This window comes from Esox lucius, chromosome 15 (genome assembly GCF_011004845.1).
Source record: "Esox lucius isolate fEsoLuc1 chromosome 15, fEsoLuc1.pri, whole genome shotgun sequence".
Lineage (NCBI taxonomy): Eukaryota > Metazoa > Chordata > Actinopteri > Esociformes > Esocidae > Esox > Esox lucius.
In genome coordinates, this window is record NC_047583.1 from 21,091,144 (window position 1) to 21,100,912 (window position 9,769).

Genomic DNA, 9,769 nt, shown 5'->3' on the forward strand with positions numbered 1-9,769 from the left:
AATGTCTTTATTGACATTTATCATTGTGCCCATACCTGTGATGGGGTCACCAAGAACAGTGAGTTAATTTGACCATTACATACATGTCAATAAAACTGCTGTAAAATTAAGAAATTAACAAATCTACATTAGGAGGCTACTACTAGCATCAACACTACTGTCTCCATTGTTATGTAATACCTGATTTCTCCATCAGGGGGTGGGGTCACACCAAAGTGCCAGCACCATCCTGTGTCCTCATCCAAAAGACAGCTGTGCATCTAGTAGAGCTTGGGAATGGGCTGATCTACGAAGGCAAGTAGCACTGTCCATCATCACCATATGTGTTTTGAAGTGATAGTGGCCACTAAAGCCTCCATATTACAAACATAACACAAAGTACACTGTTCTTCCTCTTTATAGATCCCTGCTGCTCGTTCTGCTCAGGGAGAGCTGCCAGAAGGGGCTGCTGTAGCATTGTTCCATAGAACCTCAAGAGGGTCAGAGGTCAAGAATATGACCAAACACAACAATGGAGGTCTGAGATGAGACTCAGGACGATCTATCAGCAATAGCATAGAATGTTCATCTCTGTCTATGTTGTGTGTTCTCACTTTCTAGATCATCCATTTTCCACAAAATGCACTTTAAATTTGAATGAGCTGATGTAATCTATGTCTATATATGCAAGCGTGTGCGTGTGTGTGTGTGTGTGTGTGTGTGTGTGTGCGTGCGTGCGTGTGTGTGTGTGTGTGTGTGTGTGTGTGTGTGTGTGTGTGTGTGTGTGTGTGTGTGTGTGTGTGTGTGTGTGTGTGTAAAGCACATGTCTCTCCAGCCTCTGTGTTCCCTACCAAGCAGCTCCTGGCCTCCTCCTTTCATTGCTAAGAAACCCTCTTTTCTGTGCTAGTAATCAGAGCTGAGGCTCCGGGAGGCCAGCCAAGCCTCTCATCGTCCTCATCCGTACAGGGCTGCTCTGCTGTGTTCGCTCTCCTCTCATCCACAGACGAGGTAATTAACCATCATACTGCAGATGGGATCAATTTTTACCCTCCCTCTGGTCTCTCGACTCCCTTTCTCTCCTGGTTCTCCGTTCCCGGTCTCTCTCACTCTTTCTCTAGCTTTGACACCCCCCCCCCTTTTTGCTCTCTTTTTCCATCTCTCCTGCTTCTCCAACAACCTTCTACGCTCTCTCGCACACGCACGCACACACACGGACACACACACACACACAGACCCATAATTGCACTGGAACTGTGCCAGCCAGCCTCAGACTAACAGGGCCCTCGCCTTCCCCACTCCTCCCTCTGCTCTTACCCTCCCCTATCTCTTTGCTCTTCTCCGCGCCCCCCATTCCTCTCTCCTTCCTCCCCCCTCTCCTTCCTCCCCCCTCTCCTCCACCTCAGTCTCTTGTCTCATCTGCTCAATACCTTATTAGTAACAGGATCTGTGGAGAGCCATAGCGGATTAAGTAAAGAGATGTGAGATTGATTTCTGCCTCCGCAGATCAAATTGAAGTTTTTGTGGGATCTTTGTGTCCATGTTTTTGCATGTGTGCATTTGTAAATATTATATAGCTATATATAAATTCATACAAAGAGAAAAACGAAGGCATATGCATGTCATAGGTACGTTTGTGTGTGGGTGTTTTGAAGTGTATATACAGATGAGGGTGTGCAAATTAGTTATGTGAAACTCCCACGTGAGCCTCTGGTCTGTCCTTCACAACCAAATAATTTCCCTTATTTCAATAGCCTCTCTTCACTTTATTGTAGAGGAAAATACAATTTTGATTCTAATCTAGCAGACCAATGATTACAAAAAATTACTTGTTGTCACTTGGCCTCTAGCTTGTCACTGTCAAATAGCCTTGCCTTGGTCATGTATGGTGCACAGCTTGTGTGTGTGTGTGTGGGGGCATGTTTTACTCACCTTCTGGGATCCAAAAGTAAACAGAAGTTCAATAAAACATAAAACATTTACCATGTGGGGAACTGTCCACAAGGAAAAATTTGATTATCTGGCATAGAGGTTAGGTGTAGTGTGAAAATTCCAACTAGGGTTAGGCATGAGGGCTAGGTTAAGTTTAGGTCATAAGGTTACGTTTTCTAAGGTAAGATTAATGTTAGGGAACATGGATGTTTTGTTTTTGCATCCCCACAAGGTTAATAATACTGGATGTGTATGTGCAGCTTTGATCAGTTTGGCTCCGGCATCGTCATCTTTGTCAGAGGCTTCACAGTGGCACCCGCTTGGCTGGGAGATTAACATCTACTTCAATGATAGCAGGTGAATTTGTTGTGGGGGAGGGAAGGAGAGGAGATAGATAGGTGTGTGTGTGTGTTGTCTTCTCAAGATTGTGCCTGCCTGCCCGTCTGCCGTTCCGTCTGTAATCACAGGCCTCCGTCTACATGGCACATCTCAAGAGGTGGTGTCAGCTGTGCTCCTCTCTGTGTCTTAATAGCGGGGGGTGGGGGTGGGGTTGGTGCGGGGGGGGGGGTCTATACAGCTCCCTCTCACACAAGGAGGCACACGTCCTAAAAGGCACCCCACTCTTCAGTGCACTTTTGACCAAGGCTCATAGTGCTTGGATTAAAAGTAGAGCACTTCAGAGGAAACAGAGGGGCATTTGGGATGCCCACAGAGCGGTGTTTGATCTTTCGGTACTAGACCAAGGGAAGAGGGAGAGGTGACTCCTCAGTAATAAAATGGTGACCTGTAAACTATCGCCATTTTCCTTCCGTAAAAGTGTGTGGCTTTTTGCTTTCCCAGATATCAGACCTGATGATAGTGTTTGGGTCAATGTGTTGTGTGAGTCTGCGGGTCCAGATTACAACGGGTGACACTGTAGTTTTACGTATGATTTATTGATGGTTTTCTGGATTGGCCTGATAGGTATTGGATTCACCAGGAATTATAAATGTGTTATGCATTTTGGGGTTGTGTGTAAGGGTTTGTACCACAGTGGGACAGTCATCGGTTTTCAAAAACAAAGTGAAATATTTTGTAAAATGTTTCCCTATACTCTACTTTTGTATCTAAAAAGATAAACCAACAAGCTTTGGTGTTGATTTCTAGTACATTAAAACAGACAAACTCAAACTAATAAGATCTTGGCGTGTGAACAGGTGCACAGCGTTAGTGTATGTATTGCTGCTGTTGTGTGTTCTGTGGTAAGATGGTGTGTGTGAACGTTGTATAGCAAGTGGCTGGTCAGAATACATCCCTCTCTTTAAAGGCCCAGCTGTCCACCCAGCCTATCCCGACCAGGCCGCTGTAACAGCCGTCTCAGAGAGTGAGACCTCATTGTAGTGTGATTTCCTCCTCTCGTGGCAGATGGAGTGTTTTTGTGGCAGCGAAAGCGAGGCGAGGCGAGCGCGGCGAAGGCCACTGTGATTGCCTCTTGGACAGCGGTGTCAGTTGAGGATAATGCTGCCCTCCCAGGAACAGGGCAGGACCAACACAATCCAATTTCTTTTGCTTCGACCAAAATGGAATACTGTAATTTGTCAGAGACAAACCTGGGTTGTGTGGGGTTGGCAGTCGCTATCCATTCACAAACAGAGTAAAATATTGATGGATAAACCAGGGTAAAAAAAAAAACATTATGGAGAGAAATTCTGAGAAAAGACATGGGTCATCAGCCTCACCCTCACGCCCAACAAAATACTAACAACTATCTATCACACACCAAAATAATCTATGACCATCAATATTTGGCAGACACAACCATGGCTGTCTGAATGCTAAGCAGCCTGACATCTACAGCATCAGGAAACTAACCCTTCAGAAAAAAAATAACATTGTCAAGAATAAGGAACGAGACGGCGTTCAAATGCACACCTGTAACTACCATGAACAGCTCTGGTGTAATCTGAACAGAAATGTCTGGTTACATGGACATGTTGAACATCCCTCACCACGCCCTACTTAACCGCAAACACACAGTCAGAGTCTTAAAATATGTTGGTGCCACAGGCTCTGAGGTTTGAATGGAATGGTTTGATCAAGGCTAGCAATCTGTCAAAACACAGTCAGTGCACTTCAGAAACGACAGATGTAAGACGCATGCTCACGTTAGAGATTGACAGTAAGCAGGGGAGGAAAGGAAGAACGGGGCAAGCGAGTAAGGAGAGGGAGAGAAATTCCCCCTGCACTTATATCAGGAGAGGCTGCACGTCTTTACATTGAGATCAATGTTCTTTTATTTAAAAGGACTCCATAGGCGCAACCTCAGCTGTGTTGGGTGGACAGCAGCAGGTAACCAGATCTGTGGAATCACAACGACCCTTCAGCAAAGTGTGCTGTCGGCCCACCTGAATGAGGGCGACTAGCTGGCTGGCTGTCCTCACCGTTCCGAAGGGTTAAAAGCATCGTGTGAAAAAGAGGAGATAAGAATGATTGGAGAGCACTGCCTTCTTGTGAGTCAATATTCCTCGAGTCAAAGGCCGAGGACTCACTGACCGACCTACTTCCTCCACTCACCGTCATTCCCTCTCTGACCGTTTTCTGATTCCTGAGGACCGATGTTTGTGCCGTCGTTGGGGACCTTTCCGTCCAGCGCGCACACCGCTATGGCCCGTCCCACAATGCGGTCGTGAGTTCAGTGTAGAGCGGTGGAATAAACGTCGGGGACCACCGCGACTCCTATGTGCAGTAGCGTACGCGTGAAAGAGTTGCTGTCCCGGCGGGGGGTTGTGGAGGGGTGGGAGGGGGGTTAGGCGGTGTATAGGCCAATGCATGGGGAAGGGGTGGGGGCGGGTTGGTCGGGGCCAAGTGTCTCATCAGCATCCTGCTCAGGTGCTGGGCCCACGCACTAACTATGCCCTGATTTGATTGCCTGAATTCGGCTCCCGCTGATCCATCCTGGCAATACCACAGGCACACGGTTAACTCCAGACAGACCTGGCACTGCAAGCAGGCAGACATGGCCAAGAGACTGCCCCTTCCTCTCTGGTCCCTCCCTCTCTTCTCCAGCGGCTCTGGTCGGGTCAGAGGTGGAACAACTTCCCTGTAGGTGTGCAAGACGTATGACAACACAGTGCCGTTCGCACACCAAGGCTGTGCTACGTTTGGGCAATGGTTGTGTTTACGTAGCTATAATGTCAAGGGCATGTATAACCTGGTTGCACACTTTTGCTACCAGGTTATTGAGTTGATTTAATTTAATTTTTTTTAATCAAAGATTTCAGTTTGTTTTTCAATTGAATTATATGTCACATTAAAAGTGGAAAAAGTTCTGACATGATTTCTCTTTGTCTCGTTCTTTTACATCACAGGAACCTGGCATGTGGGGTGTGTAGACTTTTTACATCCACTGTACATGTCAGGCAGTTTGTCGTTTCACACTGCTGCAGGCCATTATCATGTGAACCCTAGACGTTTTGAGGCATGCGAAGTATGAACACGTTCACAACATTCACCGAAATCATAGGTGGTTATCTTTTTGCTCTGATTATGGCTTTAGGGAGGAAAATGGGTCAATTTCCATTCAAAATATACACTTTTGACTTCCGCTGCAGCCGCGGGGGCTGTAAAAATAATGCTGGAGCATCAATTATGGCTAATACTTTTTTTTCCAGAAATAACGTAAGTGATCATTTTTGCACAAACATGCATATAAACAATTGATTTCTGAAAACTACACTTAAAATAAGGAATGAGTTACCTAGAATTGAGTGGCTCGAACAATGGTTATTTCATAATCAATCGTCTTTCTTTGTCATTTGTCAGTGGCAGCTGTATATATATATATCTCCCCCACCCAATACTTTTTTTCTTAATCAACCAAAAGCCCTAATATTCAAATAAATCCACATAGTGATGAAACAGAACTGTACATAACGTTGTAGTTATGGGGCCTCGTTCCCCCTTCAGACATCACTGTGGGACGTGGTTCCTTCAGCCCGGTTCCTGATCAACAGGGTTAACTTTAAAAGTCCCCTGTGGCGCACTTCTCACTCTGTGATAATAGTTCTGAGCTCGTAATGAACGCCAGCCTGGTAACCAACAGGTGGTCCTTTTAAAGACTCAGATCCTCCAGCACTCAGGACAGCAAAAAAAAAAATATCTGCCATGGCAAATGTGTCAGAATCTAATGTTCTGCAGAATGAAAAGGCTGTTTTCTATCCTTTGTCCCTGGCCAGAGATCCAGCCTTGTTCGTCATTGTTAAGGACACAAACGAGCAACAGTCTTTTTTGACATGAAGCCAAGGGGATGAATGAAGACTGGAGCTGACTAGTCACAGGAAAGAGCTTTCTCTCTGGAGGGCCCAAGCCCATTAAGAGTTGGGGAGTTATGAATGGATATGAATCACTCCTCACTGGCCTTGATATAATGCAGGGGGACCCTGCCACAAGACACAGATAAACCTCCCTGGCTTTTAATAAGGTTCCCAGAGAGACTTAATCACATAACTAGCAACAGTCAGGGAAAGAGACAGAGAGAGCAAGAGATTGACAGACAGCCAGAGAGAGGGCCTGAAGGAGCCCAGAGTTGGTGTGGAAGTGGCTCTTTAGTCTCCTAGAAGGCCGTTCTGAGCTCAACCTATCCATGGGGTAATAGGCTAATTACAGATACTAATGTTGTTGACATGTCGACTTTTATCATCTTGAACCAAACACAGTGGTACAATTAACATTCATGCATGTTATTCAATTTATAAATTGTAGGACAATTTGACTGTTATGGCTCCTAAGGTTGACACAGGAATTTTCATTCCTATCATTTCTTGTCCTTTAAATACAACCCTGTTTCCTAAAAAGTTGGGATGCTGTGTGAAATGTGAAGAATTAAATAGAATTCAATGATGTGTAAATCATATAAACCCTGTATTCAATAGAAAATAGTACAAAGACAACATGGGAAATGTTGAAACTTTAAAGGTTATGTAAAAATATATGCCCACTTTGAATTTGATGCCAGCAAAACATTCCAAAAAGGCTAGGACAGGGGCAACAAAAAACTGGAAAAGTTGCATAATGCTAAAATAAACCTGGTGGAACATCTCACAACTAATTATGGTAATTGGCAATAGGTCAATAACATGATTTGGTATAAAAAGAGCATCCCAGAGAGGATGAGTGTTTCAGAAGTAAAGATGAGCAGGTGTTCACCACTCTGAAGGACTGCACAGGCAAATAATGTAACAATTTAACATTTCTCAATGTAAAAATGCAAGTTTGGGGATCTCATCATCTACGGTACACAATATCATATTATTAAAAGATTCAGAGAATATGGAGAAATCTCTGTATGCAAAGGACAAGGCCAAAAACCAATACTGGATGGCCGTGATCTTGGGGCCCTCAGATGGCACTGCATTAAAACCAGACACGATTCTGTAGTGGACATCACTGCATGGTTTCCCGGAACACACCTGAAAACCATTGTCTGTGAACACAGTAGGGGAGACCGGGTATGGTTGTAACACGGGTCAGTTGTAACACTTCCAATTTCTCTAATCAGGAACAAGTTAGAAATCATCTGATTCACTCTGCACATGCTCAATTTAATCCTTATTTCACATGTGAAGAAGTAGCACCCTGTGGCAGACACAACCTTTTTTAAAAGGAAAAAACTAATTTTGAGGTAAGAAAGTTTTTTTTTTTACCTCATAGATTTTTGTGATAGTATTGCTAGCTATGTAATTAAATTCTTCAAACTTAAATCATGTTCATTATGTGTCTATCTAGATATCTTTCATGCAAGTTGTTAGTGATAATGTTTTACCTGTTAGCTGTAAGGTAAGCTAGTTCATGACTATAGGTGTCTGGATTAGTTGTAACCACAATTAAGATGTTACAAGCTACTATATGCAACATTTTTGTTGTAGGCCTATATATGACGGTATCAAACAAGCACAAACTAATATTCAGTATTGCTAATTATGTTCAAATGTCTCACTACTATGTCTGACAGTAACTAACATGCTTCATTCACACACACACACACACAAACACACACACCAATCATGTTAAAAAGTAATTCAGGTTTTGAAATAAAAGGCTTTCAATATAATTTATGTATAATGTTACAACTCACCCAGGATACGTTACAACTGACCCAGTGTATAGGGTGAATTGTAACATTTCACTCCTTGTGTTTGAGACTAAACCATGCATTTTTGTTTGTGTTACAGATATAACAGCTATGCCAACTAATAGCAGATGCATGTAAGTAGTAGTAGTAGTAAAAGTATCCAATTTTGAATGGACTGGCTTAAAAGAGCTTCAGGATACAGACAGAAATGTCCAAAATGTTACAACTATCCCTGGTCTCCCCTACGTCGCTGCATGCACAAATGCAAGTTAAAACTCTATCATGCAAAGAAGGGACCATATATAATAAACAAGATCAAGAAATACTGCCGCTTTCTCTGGGCCCGAGCTCATTTAAGATGGACCGAGGCAAAGTGGAAAAATATCCTGAGGTCTGACAAATTAAAATGTGTAATTATTTTTGGGAATCATGAATGCTGCATCCTCTGGTCTAAAGAGGAGAGGGACCATCCTACTTCTTATCTGTGCACAGTTCAAAAGCCAGCATCTGTGATGGTGCATTAGTGGACATGGTGTGGGTGACTTGCACATCTTTGAAGGCACCATTAATGCTGAACAATATATAAAGGTTTTGGAGCAACATATGCTGCCATCCAGGCAACATCTTTTTCGGGGAAGGCCTTGCTTATTTCAGCAAGACAACGCTAAACCACATTCTACATGTATTACAACAGCATGGCTCCGTAGTAAAATTGTCCAGCTGCTAAACTGGCCTGTCTGCAGTCCAGACCTGTCACCCACTGAAAATATTTGGTGCATTATGAAACAAAAAATACAACAAAGGAGAACCTGAACTGTTGAGTAGCTGAAATCCTATATCAAACAAGAATGGTAAAACATTTCACTTTCACAACTACAGCAGTTGGTCTCCTTAGTTCCAAAACACTTTCAGAGTATTGGTAAAAGTAGAGGTGGTGCAACACAGTGTCCCACATTTTCTAAATCAGCATGTATTTTTCCAGAAACAATAACATTTCTCACTTTCAACATTTGATATGTTGTTTTAGTGCTATTTTCAATTAAATATAGGGATGAATGATTTGCCTATAATTGCATTCTGTTTTTCTTCCCTGCTATTTTGGAAATGGGGTTGGATATTTTCCTGTACTGCCCTGATCCTGCAAACACCAGATAACTGCAAAACATTCCTGTCCAGATAAAGATCACACTTGTCCTATCCTCCTTTTCAATTGGAAAAATAAGTTACATTGTATTCAAATACACATAGTACAGTTTTCTTTTAAAATTACAGGTCCCAATCACCAAAACAGTTACAAACAGCCTACATAGCAAACGCAACAATTCTGTAGAAGAAAATAACTTTCAGTCTACTATTTTAGTTGCAGTGGAGACTGAGAATGTTGGCGAAACCAAGGAATGTTGACAAACTTTCAATCACATACAAATTCTCAGCAATGATATATCTATATGAATCGACAATTACACCACCAAATCATCTGCTGTACACAATTTCCATTCATTCAAGAGCAACATAGTATAATGGGGCATGTTGACTGCAGACGGTTATGAAAAAATGCACATTCACTGAACGCATTTCAAAATGTACATTAAATTATAGATCACCCCCACCCTTGTTGAATTTATTTGAGGGGTATGAAAAAAACAATTGTCCTCTCATTGTTAATATTTGTCTAACTGGGCTTTTGACTCAAAACATTTTAGTTTCAGAGTAAAAGGCACCGGTCTCCCATACACGATGAGATGGATCATT

The 9,769-nt window shown here is 42.8% G+C and overlaps 1 long non-coding RNA gene across 1 annotated transcript; it reads left to right on the plus strand.

Annotated features, from left to right (window-relative positions):
- Positions 1-413: 413 nt before the first annotated feature.
- On the plus strand, positions 414-4,275 carry LOC105026861. The gene is made up of 3 exons (XR_829233.2): positions 414-517; positions 887-987; positions 4,192-4,275. It is a non-coding gene; the product is annotated as an uncharacterized LOC105026861 (long non-coding RNA).
- Positions 4,276-9,769: the final 5,494 nt, after the last annotated feature.